The sequence below is a fragment of the Mobula birostris genome, chromosome 11 (assembly GCF_030028105.1).
Source record: "Mobula birostris isolate sMobBir1 chromosome 11, sMobBir1.hap1, whole genome shotgun sequence".
NCBI lineage: Eukaryota > Metazoa > Chordata > Chondrichthyes > Myliobatiformes > Myliobatidae > Mobula > Mobula birostris.
The window spans coordinates 95644538-95664022 of NC_092380.1; the positions used below are offsets into that span (position 1 = coordinate 95644538).

At 41.4% G+C, this 19485-nt stretch overlaps 1 long non-coding RNA gene across 1 annotated transcript in view; it reads right to left on the reverse strand.

Moving 5' to 3' along the window:
• Nucleotides 1-19485, reverse strand: part of LOC140205265 (uncharacterized) — a 144747-nt gene that overhangs the window by 23578 nt on the left and 101684 nt on the right. The gene's annotated exons all lie outside the window — the stretch shown is intronic.

The window sequence follows — 19485 nt, forward strand, 5'->3', positions numbered from 1 at the left end:
GCAGATAGTTAGAATCCCTTCCACGGTATGTCAGAAGAAATTTGCAAGTGTTTTTGATGACGTACCAAATCTCCTCAAACTCCTAATGAAATGTAGCAGCTGTCAGAGGAGTTGTTAGATATTTTTGAAATAATATGTCAGTGCAAATGTTACATAAGAGAACTGTAGAAATTTATCACTTCTTTATGCTTTTCTGCTCCCAAGAACCTACCCAGTTCATCACAGCTTTAACATTCAGTACACTGGTAGTGATATAGAGGTACTGAGAAAGAGGAGATTTTCAAATGCTAAACATTTTATTTATGTTGATAAGATTGATATTTGTTTAATGGTATTATTGTTGAGTAGGTTAAACTACTTAAGAACAGAAAATTCAGCTATTTAAAACATATCAGGATGATTGATTTATTTTCTGTCAATAAGAATTTTTACACCATTTGAAATTCTCTTCAGAAAAAAAACTGAATTTAAAATTGGCTATTGATAAAGAAGAAACTGTAATCCTTTCTCACAGGAACAATTACTAATTGTCAAAATATCTTTGAATTCTTGCAATTGTCTTGAATCTAGAAACAGTGTAACCTGATAGATAACAGGACTTCATTTTTCAATTGGTTATTAACTGTGCACTCCAAAGATTACAAGTATCCAATTGTTTACAAACTCCTATCCAGAACTAATGTACTTCACAAAATCAATGGCCGAATGAAATTATTAACCGCCCTTTGAAATAGAACAGAAAATGCTGGTAACACTCAGAGGTTTAGACCCAATTTATGGAAAGAGAAATAGAATTATTGATCTGTTAGATGTATGCAAATTTGCTTACACAATTCTTCAAGTCTAATACTTCATGTTCTGTCTATGTGGTGGGGAAATTCTAGGCAGTTCCTAGAGTAGGTTACATGGTCGGCACAACGTTGTGGACCAAAGAGCCTGTAATGTGCTGTAGATTTCTATGTTCTATGTTTTCTGAGGAGGTTGAAGAGAGCTGGACACTGCACATCAATACTCACAACATTCTGCAGATGCACATTTGAGAGATACAGAAACTGCACTGTGACCGACAGGAGGACTCTACAACGGGTAGTTAAAACTGCCCAACACATCACAGGCACCAGTCTACCCACCAACAAGGGCATATATACAGACAGTTACTGGGAAGAGGCCAGTAATAACATTAAGGATCTCAGCCCACCCTGCTCATGGACTGTTTATCCCTCTCCTATCAGGAAAGAGACTATGCAGCACCCGCAGCAGGACCACCAAACACAAAATCAGTTACTTCCCCCAAATGGTTAGACTGATCAAAACCTCCACCTATTAACCTACCCCAACACCACTACTTTATCATTTTCTGTCAGTCACCTTATGTACAGGTATAAGGTGCCCCGGTACCTAGCATCATTTTATGTACATACAATGTATAAAAGCGAATCTTACACATTTATATTTATTGTGTTTTCAATGTGTTCTTTATGCTTATAGTTTTTTTAATGCTGCATCATATCTGGAATAACAATCATTTTGTTCTCCTTTACACTTGTGTGTTGATGAATGACAATGAACCATCTTGAACCTTGAAAAAAAAATCCTCCATCAGGAATGGGAAACCTGCTACTCAATAGCAGTGTCATTGATATCAATGGGAAGAAATGGCTACTGGGAAAACCACAGGTAGACCTTTTCGTTTGATTTAAATACGTTAGTTTGTATGTCTTTAAGGAGGAATTTAAGGTGGGGGGGTTATGTTGGAGGCAGGGTTTGAGGATCGGCACAACATTGTGGGCCGAAGGGCCTGTAATGTGCTGTACTATTCTATGTTCTATGTTCTTTCATGCTCTTAACCTGTCTGAGAGTGCAGTCAGTCCATTAATTTTCAGAAGATGGTTTATAAGTATTCTCTATGTAGAACCAGTGGCCACTATATTAGGAACATCCTGTACCTAATAACGTGGCCATTGAGTGTATGTCGGTGGTCTTCTGCTGCTGTAACCCATCAACTTCAAAGTTTGACACCTTGTGTTCAGAGATGCTCTTCTGCACACTGCTGTTGTTAATGGAGTTACTGTCGTCTTCAGTCAGCTTGAACCAGTCTGAGCTCGCTCATTAACAAGATGCTTTCACTCACAGAACTGGGGCTCACAGGATGTTTTTTGTTTTTTGCACCATTCTCTATAACCACTAGAGACAGTTGTGTATAAAAATCCCAGGAGATCAGCGGTTTCTGAGATACGCAAGCCACTCTGTCTGTCACCAACAATCATTCCTCAGTCAAAATCGCTTTTCTTCCTCATTCTGATGTTTGGTCTGAATAACAACTGAACCTCTTGACCATGTCTGCAAGCTTTTATGCATTGAGTTGCTGCCACATGATTGGCTGGTTAGATATTTGTATTAACGAGGAGCTGTAAAGCCCTACCTAAAAATGTGACCACTAAGAGCATTTTATTCACTCTTTCTTGTAATATTTACCAGTTATTTTTAAATGTCTAGTAATGTCAAAGATATGTGCAATCTTTCAACTTTGATGACAAATCGGATAGTCAGATGAGGCTGTGTGGTGTTCAGAGCCATTCTGTAAGAGCAGTCAGCTACAGAACTGGGACAGCTCCTATGCAGTCTCCCAACATAAACTATGCCATGTGTACACTGAAAACAGGCTGCAGTAATGTTAAGGTCAGCAGAATTACTGCTACCCGTTCTGAAGAAAGGTTATCAACCTGGTTTTTTGCCCGTTCACAAGAGAAAACTTTTTAAAGTCTCAAACCAGTTTTACCATGTAATTAGATCATATCTGTATCTCAACCATTTATTTGCTTGTCCAATTTGACATAATATCCTTTAGTATCACATACCTATCAACCCCAGATTCGTCCCCTGTGGGTAGCACCAAATTCAGCAGATAATGTGGCTGTAAGTTGAACTCTGCTTCCTAAATTCAATTCCATTCAGTTCAATGGGTAACCCTCTCATCGTAGGCCCAGAATGAGTTAGCTATTACTGTGAATTCAACCTAACAGTAATATAACTCGACATGTGAATAATGATGGAAAGACCATTTCCAATAAATAAACAGGTATAGGGTAAATTTGATTCAGGTAAACACAAAACATAAAAGTTTGAATTTTCCTTTAAAGGAAAATAAGACTGTTACTTGTATGAGTACTGCCACACCCATGCAAATTTACTGTTCGCCAGGAAGCAATAATTTAATTCTCACTAGGTATACCCAGATTAAGATTGTATTGCCAAAATATTTTAAACAATAACAAACAAAATAAAGAAAAAGGGCCCATTGCATACTGTATATATTAGTCTACAGTGTGCACATATTCGTTGGAGGTCATTGTTGCATAATCCATCCAGTTTGTTTCACTTCGTTTATTTACGGTACTGAAAAAGTTCTGCACTGAAGAACCAGTCCAAGTGAAACATAAATAAATATCCACACAACGTCCAAGGACAAAGCGTCAAACTTCCTCCAAGATCATGTCCTAACTAGCTAACTAAAAGTTACCTGCACGTTCTCCACGAAGCCAAGGTCTGCATGAAGATTTTCCAACAACAGTATCTGTCCTTCCAATTGGGTTCTGTGGGCGATTCACCATGTTCTTCTGTAATATTCATCGTCCATTTCCATTTTTCTTCTTACTCTTTCTTTGATCCTGTGCTCTGTAAAAAAATAGCTACCCCATTCTTTTCCCGTGCTCTCTCTAGAATGTTCCCAAGACAAATCCTACTGATTAGTTCGACAACACACATAAAAGTAACACACAGAGGGAGAAAAAGGAGAGTGAGAGAAAGAATGTGTGTATAAAAATAAGCAACAGATGGGGTACAAGGGGGAGGGGGGCCTTAGCGGAAGTTAGAGAAGTCGATGTTCATTCCATCAGGTTGGCGAGACCCGACGCAGACTAGGAGACGGCTTTGCTGAACATCTACGCTCTGTTCGCCAGAGAAAGCAGGATTTCCCAGTGGCCACACATTTTAATTCCACATCCCATTCCCATTCTGACATGTCTATCCACGGCCCCCTCTACTGTAAAGATGAAGCCACACTCAGGTTGGAGGAACAACACCTTATATTCCGTCTGGGTTGCCTCCAACCTGATGGCATGAACATTGACTTCTCTAACTTCCGCTAGGCCCCACCTCCCCCTCGTACCCCATCTGTTACTTATTTTTATGCACACATTCTTTCTCTCACTCTCCTTTTTCTCCCTCTGTCCCTCTGAATATACCTCTTGCCCATCCTCTGGGTCCACCCCCCCCTTGTCTTTCTTCCCGGACCTCCTGTCCCATGATCCTCTTGTATCCCTTGTGCCTATCACCTGTCCAGCTCTTGGCTCTATCCCTCCCCCTCCTGTCTTCTCCTATCATTTTGGATCTCCCCCTCCACCTCCAACTTTCAAATCCCTTACTCACTCTTCCTTCAGTTAGTCCTGACGAAGGGTCTCGGCCTGAAACGTCAACTGTACCTCTTCCTAGAGATGCTGACTGGCCTGCTGCGTTCACCAGCAACTTTGATGTGTGTTGCTTGAATTTCCAGCATCTGCAGAATTCCTGTTGATTAGTTCAACAAGCCTAACTTATCAATCAACTGAATGTTTATTTTAAACAGCAAAAAAATGAAATACTTGATTGTATAATGTAATTAAAGAAATACAATGAATTTTGAGAAAATCCACAAAAAAATTTCCCAACAGGATCACAGTATTAATAAAATAAGATAGGGTCTTAAATGAAGATATTACACTTATACTATACTGCCTCTAATTCTATACTTATAGTCCTGCACTCTTCTAAAGGGGAACATCATTGAATATCTTCCAAACACACTTTTCTTACATACTATAGGTAAGGACAAAAAGCATCAATTTTTGATGGGATAAGTAGTGAGATTGTATTTTACCTTGGGTAGAGACACACTGTTCCCTACGTATCTTTATAAGTTTTCCATGCTGTGAACAGGAGGGTCTTGTGCCTGCTTCTCACAATGTAATGTTGCCACAGACTGCCTGGAGCCTTATATGCGACAAATGTCAAAGACTGAATCTGTTAGTAATAATTGTGCTACCATATAAATGAACTATGATCCCTTTGGGTATATAGTTATTGTGTCTCAGTGTCCTCTTTGGAGAAACCAGAGGACTATTTTTATACTAAACCATTACAAATTGGCCAAAGAATGTCAAAGAATTAATTGAAGGTCATTGATAACCTTGCAAGACAAATTTTCGTTGAGTTTATACCATCAATTGTATTTTTCTGCATCTAATTACAAGAATGTATTTATCTCAGGCCTCCAGATGTTTCAATGAGTGTACATAGTCTTTCAAACTGGGAAGAGATGGCAATGTTGCCCTGTCAAAGGATAAGTGCACACATCATGTTTTCCATGTAGAGCTGAATTAGGAAAGGACAATATGGCTGCTTTGGCTTAATATGATTATGAAGGCATGTAGTCCTCTTTTATTGTCATTTAGTAATGCATGCATTAAGAAATGATACATTATTTCCTCCGGTGTTATATCACAAAACACAGGAGAAACCAAGACTGAGAAAATTGACAAAACCACATAATTATAACATATAGTTACAAACAGTGTAACAATACCATAACTTGATGAAGAAGTCCATGAGCACAGTAAAGTTCGAAGTTTCTCAAATGTCCCACATCTCACGCAGCTGGGAGAAGGAAGAAAAACTCTCCCTGCCATGCCGACCACAATCCGACTCTGAGTCATCCGAAAACTTCGAGCTCTGATCAGCTCTCCGACACCGAGTACTGAGCGCCATCTCTGTCTGAACGATACGACTTCCTTCTCGGTCGCCAAAAGCAGGCAAGGCCGGGGATTTTGAGGCCTACCCTCCAAAAGATTCCCGACCACACAGTAACGACAGCAGTGAACGGGTGTTTCAGAAATTTCTCCAGATGTTCCTCTGTGCTTTCACGTCCATTCTCCATCAAATCAGAATTGTCCACGGCCCCTATTTAACATATACAATATCATTTGTCACTGGAGGGCCGCGCACGCGCAGGCACGCCGCCATCTTCTCCTCCCAAGTATATTGTGAGCACCAAAATGTACAAGAAGGGTTAGAGTCACCCCCTACTTACTGAGGAGACTGAGGTCCTTTGGAGTATACAGGCCTCTCCTTCACCTGTTCCAGCAGTCTGTTGATGCCAGTACAATTTCTTATGCGGTGGTGTGCTGGGGCAAGGGAATCAACACAGGTGATGCCAACAGGCTCAATAAACTGATGAGAAAAGCTGGCTCTGTTATAGGAGTCAAGCGGGATACACTGGAGGCTGTGGTAGAACAAAGGAGCCTCCAAAAAATCCTGGCCATTCTGGTTAATGTTTCTCACCCCTGCATGCCACCTTGGCTGAACAGAGGAGCACTTTCAGTAACAGACTAAGACAACAGTGCTGCTCCAAAGAGTGTTATATGAGGTCATTCTTACCCTCGGCCTTCAGGCTCTATAATGAGTCAACCTATAGCCAGGGAAGTGATCTTGTAATCCTTGACTTGGAGATCTTGTACGTCTTATTTTTAAGGTATCTTATTTTTATTGTTTCTTACTTCTCTCCTAATATTTGTATATCTGTGCACTTGTAATGCTACTGTGACTCTGTAATTTCCTTCAGGATCAATAAGGTATCTATCTATCTATCTATGTATGACCAGGAATGAAAATCATTCAGCTAGTACATTGATCTTCAAAGTACACAATACCTTGGAAACTGAAGGAAAAAGTGAGTGCATGAAAACCCAGAATTCCGAGAGTATGAAGACTGTATTCTTATAGAAGTTGGGCCTGAAGCATGAAGCACACTGGAATATCTTCTCAAAGTATGCAAGAATTGCATCATTTTTTGTAGAAACTAGAAGATTATTTTGATCCAAAGGCACTCAAAATATTCTGGGGCAAAACTTAAAAGCAGATTGAGACAATCAGTGAATTCATTCTTTCTTCTGATGCCACTTTAGATTACGCATGGGTTTATGAATGAACAGGTATATGAATAAATTCATTCAGAGTTGTTGAGCAAATAAGGCTTGGCATCTGAACTTGCATGTCAAATGGCCATGTGAATGAAAGATGTCAATCTGAAGTTCAGGGATACAATAAAAGCCAAAGCGTGTCACAATCATGCAGTCATAGTAAAGGCAAAGGCTTACAAAGCATACTGATAAGTCCAGGTCAGACAGCTGCTATCATTGCAATGCCTGTCACTAATCACAGTCTCGACAGTTTAGAACAGTTGCTACATGAAGGATCCCATTTTGACACAGAGACATTTGAAGCTAAGAATTTCAGTGGCAATTGAAAATGACAACAGAAAAAAGAAATTCAGTCAGCCAATGAAAATCCAGAAAAGTATGATACCTAAACCAGAATCTTAAGTGGCAGCAAGCAAGCATAGTTTTCATAGGAAGTATGATAAACACACTGATAAATTTACACCACTGCACACTGTTTTATAATGAGTCATGATGTGTCCCCATCAGTCATACACCATGGTTATGGCTAACTAAGTCTTTTCAGAGAGTACATATAGAACATAGAACATAGGAGCCTACAGCACATAACAGGCCCTTTGGCCCACAATGTCATGCCGACCATGTAACCAATTCTAGAAACTGCCTAGAATTGCCCTAGCACATAGCCCTCTATTTTTCTAAGCTCCATGCACCTATCTAAGAGGCCTATTGTATCCGTTTCCACCACCGCCACCTGGCAGTATATTCCACACACCCACCACTATCTGTGTGAAAAATTTACCCCTGACATCCCCTCGATACCTATTTCCAAGCACCTTAATCTCCTTGTGTTAGCCATTTCAGCCCTGTGAAAAAGCCTCTGGCTATCCAATCAATGCCCCTCATCATCTTATACACCTCTATCAGGTCACCTCTCATCCTCCGTCGCTCCAAGGAGAAAAAGCCGAGTTCACTCACCCTATTCTCTTAAGGTACGTCCTCCAACCCAGGCAACATCCTTGTGAATTTCCTCAGCACGCTCTCTATACTATCCACATCCTTCCTCTAGTGAGGTGACCAGAATTGAACACAGTACTCCATGTGGAGTCTGATCTATGTCATATATAGCTGTAACATTATCTCACAGCTCTTGAACTCAATCGCACAGTTGATGAATGCCAACACACCATACACCTTCTTAACAACATTGTCAACCTGCGCAGCTGCTTTGAGTGTCCTATGGGCATGGATCCTAAGATCTCTCAGATCCTTCACACTGCCAAGAGACTTACCATTTATATTATACTCTGTCTTCAAATTGGACCTACCAAGGTTATTTATAAAAATCACAAAGAGCACGGGTCCCAGAACAGATCCCTGCGGAACACCACTGGTCACCAACTTCCACGCACAATACGAACCATTTACAACCCACCCTTTGCCTTCTGTGGGCAAGCCAGTTCCGGATCCACAAAGCAAGGTCTCCTTGGATCCCATGCCTCCTTACTTTCTGAAGGATCCTTGGTATGGCCAGAAGAGGCCCAACATGGAGATAGAGATCAAACTGATGGGTTCATTTATCATTACCATATGAGCTGTAGGCAATATGAGGTCAATGCTTGCATATCATTACTTTGAAGGACTCAATACTGAAAATGGACTTCTGTTTCACTCCATTTCACGTACATCTGCTCTCACTCCATCCTCCCGCCACCACACTAGGAATAGGGTTCCCCTAGTCCTCACCTACCACCCCACCAGCCTCTGGGTCCAACATATTATTCTCCGTAACTTCTGCCACCTCCAACGGGATCCCACCACTAAGCACATCTTTCCCCCCCCCCCTCTCTCTGCATTCCGCAGAGATCGCTCCCTACGCAACTCCCTTGTCCATTCGTCCCCCCCATCCCTCCCCACTGATCTCCCTCCTGGCACTTATCCGTGTAAGCGGAACAAGTGCTACACATGCCCTTACACTTCCTCCTTTACCACCATTCAGGGCCCCAAACAGTCCTTTCAGGTGAGGCAACACTTCACCTGTGAGTCGGCTGAGGTGAGATACGGCGTCCGATGCTCCCGATGTGGCCTTTTATATATTGGCGAGACCCGACACAGACTGGGAGACTGCTTTACTGAACATCTATGCTCTGTCCGTCAGAGAAAGCAGGATCTCCCAGTGGCCACACATTTTAATTCTACATCCCATTCCCATTCTGACATGTCTATCCACGGCCTCCTCTACTGTAAAGATGAAGCCACACTCAGGTTGGAGGAACAACACCTTATATTCCGTCTGGGTAGCCTCCAACCTGATGGCATGAACATCGACTTCTGTAACTTCCGCTAATGCCCCACCTTCCCCTCGTACCCCATCTGTTACTTATTTTTATACACACATTCTTTCTCTCGCTCTCCTTTTTCTCCCTCTGTCCCTCTGAATATACCCCTTGCCCATCCTCTGGGTCCCCCCCCTTGTCTTTCTTCCCGGACCTCCTGCCCCATGATCCTCTCGTATCCCTTTTGCCAATCACCTGTCCAGCTCTTGGCTCCATCCCTCCCCCTCCTGTCTTCTTCTATCATTTTGGATGTCCCCCTCCCCCTCCCACTTTCAAATCCCTTACTCACTCTTCCTTCAGTTAGTCCTGACGAAGGGTCTCGGCCTGAAACGTCGACTGTACCTCTTCCTAGAGATGCTGCCTGGCCTGCTGCGTTCACCAGCAACTTTGATGTGTGTTGCTTGAACTTCCAGCATCTGCAGAATTCCTGTTGTTTCTGTTTCACTCCCCTCTGTTTGCAAAGTTGTAAAAGTTTATCAAGCATGGTCTCATTTCTTTACACCCTCCAGCTTCAGCTGGAGCAGCCGAGTGGTTAGTGAAGAGTAAATAAGGAAGCTTTCTAAGAACAAGTGTAAGAAAAGAGAAAATAAGCCCAGCAAATCCTAAACACACAAGATTCTGCAGATGCTGGAAAACCAGAGAAACACACACAAAAAGCTGGAGGAATTCAGCAGGTCAGGCAGCATCAATAGAGATGAATAAAAAACAGACATTTCAGGCTCCATCAGGAATGGAAAAGAAGGGGGAAGAAGCCAGAATAAGAAAGTAAGGGGAGGAGAAGGAGTACAAGCTAGGTCATTGGTGAATCTAGATGAGGGGGCAATATAAGCCCAGTTCCGTGAGCTCTTAAAACTCTACACACTTCCATATATTATACACCCCACAGAACTCTTCAGGAATAGAAGATTGAGATGATGCTTAACAAGAACAAATGTGTCAAAAAAAGATCATTACAATACCAACCAGGAAGAATGCTGCTTCAAGCAAAATGAGGCCATTTATGTTACTCGCTCAGCTAATAAGTCAAGCTCATACAGTGAGAAATAGGAACCAAAGCAGAGATTTATGAGTCAATAAATATTTGGTTAAAACTGTTGACAAAATCTGAAGAGTGAATATATTATATATCAAATGATTCCTGCTGGAGAGGAATTAAGCCTTGATGCTAAAGTAGCCAATAATAAAGTTATAGAACATAGAACATTATTGCGGAGTGCTGCATTTTGGCCCATGATGTTGATCTCCTTGGAGGTCAATTTAACCCTTCCCTCCCAAATAACTCTCAATTTCTCTATCTTTCAAGAGCCTGTCCAAGTCCCCAAAACACTTGCCTCTACCACCACCCCAGCAGTGTGTTTCAGGCACACAACACCTTCTGTGTAACAACTTACCTCTGACAGGGCCCCTATACATTCCTCCAAACACATTAAAATTATGCCCAACCATATTAGCATTTTCATCCTGGAAATAAATCTCTGGCTGTTTTCTCGATCTATTGCTTTTCATCTTGTACACATTGATACATGCTCAAGGAGATCTGTTTTTTTTTGTGAGAATGATGTAATGATCTTTTGGAGGTCACATGATGTGACTTTCCCCCTGATGTGAGGTCATGTGATGACATGTGCCCCGTGACTATATAAGGGTCGACCCAGGTGATGCAGGGGTTTTTTTTAGTTTGTAGATTTCCAGGTAGAATGGCTGTATCTCCATTTCTGTTGCGTGTTTGTTTTTGGTGACACAGTTTCATTTTTAAAACCGAGTGTGCGTTCTGTTACAAAATACCATATTACTTGGACTGGAAATTTTTGCTAGATGTGTTGATTTAGCCAATTCCAACATCAGAAGGGAGAGTGAAGAACTTATCGAAGTTACAGGATCGAAGGATTGAGAGGAGTTGGCAACGTTTGGCAGTTTAATAAAGGATCGATCTTATTGAGTCTTCGTTGGAGGAGTAGCTACCTGCATCGGGATAACTCTTGCCAAAAAGAGCAAGGACTTCATGCAAAAAGGTGCTCTCTCTCTCTAAAGGAATTTAAGGTCAGTTGATTTAAACTGTTTATTTTCGGCATCGTGAATTCTGTGGACAGAACCAGCAGTAAAGTTGCATCTGTGAAGAAATCCTTCTCCAGAGAAGTCTCTCCCAATTGAACATGTAAATCTAAGCAACACACATCAGAGTTACTGGTGAACGCAGCAGGCCAGGCAGCATCTCTAGGAAGAGGTACAGTCGACGTTTCAGGCCGAGACCCTTTGTCAGGTGTAACTCTGTTGGACTTTCGAAGTTATCGTTTTAAGAACTATATTTGACTTTACCGCTTTAAGAACTGTTTTCGCATTTAACGCTTTAAGAACTAAAGCCAAGTGGCGAGTTGGTGAACGGTTGCATATCTGTTAACTTCCGGTTAAAGTTTTCGTTTGCTTTTATACACACATTCTATTTTTCCCTTATGGTTTATCCGTGTTTAATAAATGTTTGGTTGTTTTCATATAACCTGTCTCGATTGATATTCATTGTTGCCGTTTACATAACAACCTAAATCACCTCTCATCCTCCTTCACTCTCAAGAGAAATGCCCTAGCTTTCTCAATGTCTCCTGAAAAGACATGCTCTTTAATCCAGGCAGCATCTTGATAAATCTCCTCTGCACCCTCCCTAAAGCTTACGCATCCTTCCAATACTGTGGTGACCTGAATTGAACACAATATTCCAAGTGAGGTCTAATCAGGCTTTTATAGAGTTTATATTACCTCGCCGCTCTTGAACTCAATCCCTGACTAACGAAGGCCAACACAAACTACATCTCAACAGCCCTCTCAACTTACAAACAAACTTTGAAGAATTCAGGGACATGGACCCCAAGATCCTTCTGATTCTCCACACTGCTAGGAATCCTGCCATTGACCCTGTACTCAACCTTCAAATTCAACCTTCCAAAGTGAATCACTTGACAATATTTCTGGGCTGAACTCCATTTACCATTTCTCAGCACAGCTCTGCATCCTATAAAGATCCTGTTGTAACCCTCAACAACTTTCTGCACTGTCCATAGCATCATCAGCTTCTGTGTCATCTGCAATCTTACTAACCTTCCACTTCCTCATCCAAGCCATTTACAAAAATCACAAAATGCAGGGGTCACAGAACAGATCCCTGTGGAACACCACTAGTTACTGACATTCAAGCAGAATATTCTTCATCTACAACCACCCTCTGCTTTCTGTGGGTAAGCAAATTCTGAATCCACACAGCTTAGTTTCCCTGGATCCCATGCCACCCTAACTTGCTGAATGAGCTACTCTGGGGAACCTTAGCAAAAGCCTCATTAAAATCCATATACACCAGAATGATCCTTGTCACATCCTCATAGAACTGAATCAGGTTTGGGAAGCATGTCCTACCCCTCACAATGGCATGCAAAGTATCCTTAGTCAGACTATGTTTCTCCAACCACTTGTCAATCCTTGCTCTAAAAATCATCTCCATTAATTTGCCTACCACTGAAGTAAGACTCACTGGTCTGTAATTCCCAGGTTATCCCAACTTTCTTTCTTGAACAAAGGAATAACATTTGCCACTCTCCAATCATCTGGTACTGCTCCTGTGGCCAGTGAGAAGGCAAAGGTCATCACCAAAGGTTTTTTACTTGCTTCCCTTAGTAACCAGGGATGCATCCCATCTGGTCCATTGACTTATCTCTAATATTTTTCAAAAGTTTCAGCACGAACTACTTAATGTTAACATGTTCAAGCATACCAGCCTATTTGTGTTGACCTCACATTCATAAGGATCCCTCTCACTGGCGAATACTGAAGCAAATATCCATTAGGAAGATCCCCTACCACGTTCGACTCCAGGCGCATGTTTACTCTTTTATCCCTGATTAGTCCTACACTTACTATAGTCACCTTCCTGTTTTATTTATTTTTGTGTAGATCACCTTGGGGTTTTCCTTAATCATATTTAACAACACCTTTTCATGTCCCATTCTAGCTCTCCGAAGTCTATTCTTCAGCTCCTTCCTGGCTACCTTGTAACTACGAGGGGTGATTAATAAGTTCATGGCCCAAGGTAGATGCAGTCAATTTTAGAAAACCTAGCACATATATTTTTCAATATAGTCCCCTCCTACATTTACACACTTAGTCCAGCGGTCGTGGAGCATACGGATCCCTTCTTTGTAGAAGTCGGCGTCTTGGACCTCCAGAAAGTGATCCGCAGCAGGGGTGATTGAGAAGTTTGTGGCCTAAGGTAGAAGCAGATGACTTCAAACTTTCTGCATAATCACGCAAAGAGTTGAGCTGCACATGCATTTAACGAGAGCCGTATAACTGAAATAAATAAATACAATAAATCCGACGCCTGACTAGGTTCATTGCTTAGTGCTGGATCCATTATGGCCTCTCTTCTAGTCAGCCAGTCTGCATATTCTATCAGGAATCCTCCCTGGACACACTAACAAATTCCACCTCCTTTAAACCTTATGCACTAAGGAGGTGCCAATCAATATTAGTGAAATTGAAAATACCCATGACAACAACCCTGTTATTTTTTCACCTTTCCCAAGTCAGCCTCCTGATCTGTTCCTTAGTATCTCCATTGCTATCCTGTGGGGGTGGGGGGTGGGAGGCAATAGAATATTTCCAATGGAGCAGGGGTTTCCAGCATTGGTCTCCTACCATTAACCAAGCCTGACATCAGTGGTGGGGGAAATACTAGAGCCAGTTATCAAAGATGTGATAACAGCGCATTTGGAAAGCAGTGAAATCATTAGACAAAGTCAGCATGGATTTGTGAAAGGAAAATCATGTCTGATGAATCTCATAGAATTTTTTGAGGATGCAACTAGTAGTGTGGATAGGGGAGAACCAGTGGATGTAGTATATTTGGATTTTCAAAAGGCTTTTGACAAGGTCCCACACAGGAGATTAGTGTGCAAACTTGAAGTACACGGTATTGGGGGTATGGTATTGATGTGGATAGAGAATTGGTTGGCAGACAGGAAGCAAAGAGTGGGAATAAACGGGACCTTTTCAGAATGGCAGGCAGTGATGAGTGGGGAACCGCAAGGCTCAGTGCTGGGACCCCAGTTGTTTACAATATATATTAATGACTTAGACGATGGAATTAAATGCAGCATCTCCAAGTTTGCGGATGACACAAAGCTGGGTGGCAGTGTTAGCTGTGAGGAGGATGCTAAGAGGATGCAGTGTGACTTGGATAGGTTAGGTGAGTGGGCAAATTCATGGCAGATGCAATTTAATGTGGATAAATGTGTGGTTATCCACTTTGGTGGCAAGAACAGGAAAACAGATTATTACCTGAATGGTGGCCGATTAGGAAAAGGGGAGGTGCAACGAGACCTGAGTGTCATTATACACCAGTCATTGAAAGTGGGCATGCAGGTACAGCAGGCGGTGAAAAAGGCGAATGGTATGCTGGCATTCATAGCAAGAGGATTCGAGTACAGGAGCAGGGAGGTACTACTGCAGTTGTACAAGGCCTTGGTGAGACCACACCTAGAGTATTGTGTGCAGTTTTGGTCCCCTAATCTGAGGAAAGACATTCTTGCCATAGAGGGGGTACAAAGAAGGTTCACCAGATTGATTCCTGGAATGGCAGGACTTTCATATGATGAAAGATTGGATCGGCTAGGCTTATACTCTCTGGAATTTAGAAGATTGAGGGGGGATCTTATTGAAACGTATAAAATTCTAAAGAGATTGGACAGGCTAGATGTAGGAAGATTGTTCCCGATGCTGGGGAAGTCCAGAATGAGGAGTCACAGTTTGAGGATAAAGGGGAAGCCTTTTAGGACCAATATGAGGAAAAACTTCTTCACACAGAGAGTGGTGAATCTGTGAAATTCTCTGCCACAGGAAACAGTTGAGGCCAGTTCACTGGCTATATTTAAGAGGGAGTTAGATATGGCCCTTGTGGCTAAAGGGATCAGGGGGTATGGAGAGAAGGCAGATACAGGGTTCTGAGTTGGATGATCAGCCATGATCGTACTGAATGGTGGTGCAGGCTCGAAGGGCCGAATGGCCTACTCCTGCACCTATTTTCTATGTCTCTATGTTTCTATGGGTCCATGGACCCCAGGTTGGGATAGAGTATTTGCAATGGAGTGTTTGCTCCCTTCATGTATTTGACCTCCAACCACATTGACTCAGTAGACAATCCCTCCACAATGTCCTTCCCTTTAGCAGCTGTGATGCTATCCCAGATTTGTAATGCTACTCTCCCATCTCTCTTATCTCCCTCCCTGACCCTTCTGAAACATCTGAACCATGGAATATACAGCATCCTTCTGACAGGCAAATTTCTGTAATGGGCACAACATAGTCATTCTATGAACTGGTACATGCTATAATTTCATCATACTTGTTCCTGATACTTCTTACACGAAAAGAGACACAATTCAACCCATCCAACGGATGCAATTTTTCCCAATCATATGCCAATCCTTCCTGACAATCTGTCTATGTGCTGCATCTACCTTTCAACAAAATGCCTCACCCTCTGACCTACACTCAGGCTCCCACCCTCCCGCCAAACTACTTTAAATTTATTTAAATTGCATCTCTGCAGACCTCAGGAAGTAAAATTCAAGCAAGGATGATTCTTCTTTAAATTTAAGTCCAGACTAATTCAGTCCAATTGTAGATTCAACACTAAAACTAATATTATGGCTGTTGTTCATTGCATGAATGGATTGATTAGTTACTTGTATCAGGTTTTTCCTTTAAACAAAGGGTTAGCAGTACAGTGTATCTTTAGGCTAGTGATTTATGTTTGGTATTTATCAGCAGAGTCTTAAAGTGTGTCTTTTCGGACCAAACTAACTAGAATATTCAGTATAAAGCAAGTCTTAAAGTGTGCTGTCTTGTAAGTAAGCCCTTATCTTCATGGAAGTATATTTGCTGTGTCTCAATGTATTCTGTAGACATAACAAATACCATCAAAACCACAATGATCTTTGGCTCACTCTATTTTCTTTGTATATTATGCTGAAATTTTCTTCTAACAAGAAATTCTTATATGCAAAGAAAAATTAACTTGGAACCATAGGGGTTTCGGCATCTCATTATTTCTTTGCGAGTTTTGAAATTGCATTTCTCACAAAACAGCTTTCATATGGAAATTGGTCACAAACCATTGGCATCTTTGATAACATCAACATAACTCCGAGAAATTACTTTGCCTCAGGTTGTTAGCAGCACCCAATGCTAGCACCAAAATGGACCCCACAGAGAAAGATGAAGTGCGAATTATATCTACATAGATGCCTGTTCAATTTAGATCTTTTTTTGTACGATGTTCTGCTATGTTAGAAGAGGATTTATACTGCAACTTTAACCATTTATTCAAAAGAACTTACACATTTCTCTGAAACTAAATTTGCAGTGTAAATCCAGACTCCAACCTGAAGCAAAGGTGAATTGATCTGAAATGTTCTGTTTGCCTGGATTTGGCACCAGAGGAGTGGAGTTGTTCTAACATCCACTTCTAGCACAACTTGCTCAATTGACTTTTACACCTTTATGGGAAGAAAAATCCATCAAGATGTATAATGATTATTGAGTTCAACGATTTCTTTTGTTAGAGACATAAGAGATTGCAGATGCTGGAATATGGAGAAAAGCACAAAGTGCTGGAAGAACTCAGCAGGTTAGACAGCATTTATGGAGGAAAATAAACTGTCCATGTTTTGAGTCAGGGATCCTTCATTCAGACTGGCCAAGGCAACATTTACAATTATTCAGAGAATTCCTATATTTTAGGATCACTATACACTCAGGTACCTCCTGTACCTAATAAAGCGGACACTGAGTGTGTGTTTGTGATCCTCTGCCTCTGTAGCCCATACACTTCAGAGATGTGTGTTGTGCATTCAGAGATGCTCTTCTGCACGCTAGTGTAGTAAGACACGGCTATTTGAGTACTATCACACTCCTGTCGGCTTGAGCCAGTCTGGCTATTCTCCTCTCTCATTAACAAGGTTTTTGCACCCACAGAACTGCTGCTTACTGGATGACTTTTTGATGTTTTTGCACCATTCTTTGCAAACTCTAGAGACTGTTATGCATTGAAAACCCCCAGGAGATTAGCATTTTCTGAGATACTCAGATCACCCTGTCCGGCACCAACAATCAGTCCACAATCAAAGTCACTTAGATCACATTTCTTCCCCATTCTGATGTTTGGTCTGAACAACAACTGAACCTCTTGACCAAATCTGCATGCTTTTATGCATTGAGTTGCTGCTATATGATTGGCGGATTACATATTTGCATTAATGTGGCTATTAGTAAAGTGGTGACTAAATACAAGTGAAATTATGCCTGAGATAAGTAAGTTCAGTGCAGTGTCAAATCTAAATAATAAATAGATCATGGGTTCTGTTAACATTCCTGGATATTTTTTAAACTATCTTAACTTTAATTTCACTACTTAGCTTTTCCCATAATGATCTCGTTCAGCAGATACAAGTATCCAGGCATCTATTAATCGTTGGGCAGAGAATTAAGTCAATGCTCGATGATGTATGTGACACACTGAACAGCAGACTTAGAGCCATAGCTACACCATGTATGTTTCTACAATTTATTCTCCTAGCCACACTCCCTTCCCTCTTCTTCAAAGATTACAAAATATATTTAATTAGGAACATCTGATTTAACAGTTTGAGTATACTTTGCAAGATGGTCATGGAGCTTTGAAATACAGATCAGTCATTTAATATCAGTGCCTACATATGATGGGTCATTGTGCTGTGAAATTACCTACTGTGTGTGATACATTTTTTACAGATTATAATAAGGCCCTGGGTAAGCATAATTTTTCATTTAAGATATATAAATCTGCTAGACAACCCACAGAATTAGACAATTTGCAGCTAACCCTGTAGAGTTCCAGATAGATCAATGCCAAAGGTTTACCTCATTGTGAAGTATTATTGGTAGCCAGATGGAGTGAAGATCAATAAAGCACCAGAGGTTTTGAATTTTACAAACATTGTACACCTATTGAAGGCTCAGTGGCAATTTGCTACTGAACAAGCCTGCAATACATCTTTTCTAAAATGAACACCTGCGGGCAGTTACAATGACAGGCACAAGATCAGTAGTGCTCCCGGTGCAGAAATACACATTCGAATACAGGATTCCAATATCAAGATCCCACAGGCGGTGAAAATAAAACTATTTGTTCACCTTGGTACATCCACATCATCAACTGACACCACCTTCCAAATCAGATTACATGGCAGGAGTCCACTGCCACCACCCACTTTCTGGCCATGAACTCATTCATCACCAGCAAACTGATTTCATCGTGATCCACAATGCAATCTCTGATCTGCCTGCACTCCTATGTTTCCCATGATATCCTGTATTTGATCATGGCTCTGATCTCGCCTGTTTTCCTTCTTCCGCCCTTACACGGTCCACACTCTCACAGAGTAACCAAGTGCCTTCTTGCTGTATGGCTGTTGACCTCAGATGTTACTGAATTTGCATGCAGAAGGTCAAAAAGGGCATTGGTGCTCTCCACGGAGACTGATTCATGCATAATGACTGAGCTGGTGAATGTCTCAATAAACTTTCTTTCATGGCTAATTGTCAAGCCATGGGATGAATTGGTATAGGTGCTGATATCGGCATTGGTTTATTAGTGTCACATGCACCAAGTTACGGTCTTGTACACTGTTTATACAGAACAGATCATTACAGAGTGCATTGAGATAGAATAAGGTAAAATAACAATGCAGAATAAAGTGAAAAGTTTCAGAAAAAGTGCAGTGCAGGTAAACCATAAGGTGCAAGAAAATAACGAGGTAGATTGTGTGGCCAAGAGGTCCTTTCAATAGTCAGGTAACAGTGGGATTGAAACTGTCCTTGAACCTGACAGGACGTGCTTTCAGGATTTTACATCTTCTACCTGATGGGAGAGGAGAGAAGAGAGAATGTCTGGGGTGGATGGGGTGTTTGATAACGCTGGTTGCTTTACTGAGACAGTGAGAAGTATAGACAAATTCCATAAAGGGGAGCTGTCTGTTTGCTGCTACTGTTCAGAGACCTGGACTAATCATAGCAAGGATTGAAAAAGTACGAAAATAGGGCTGAGTGTGAATGGTAATCTAAACCAAGATTCA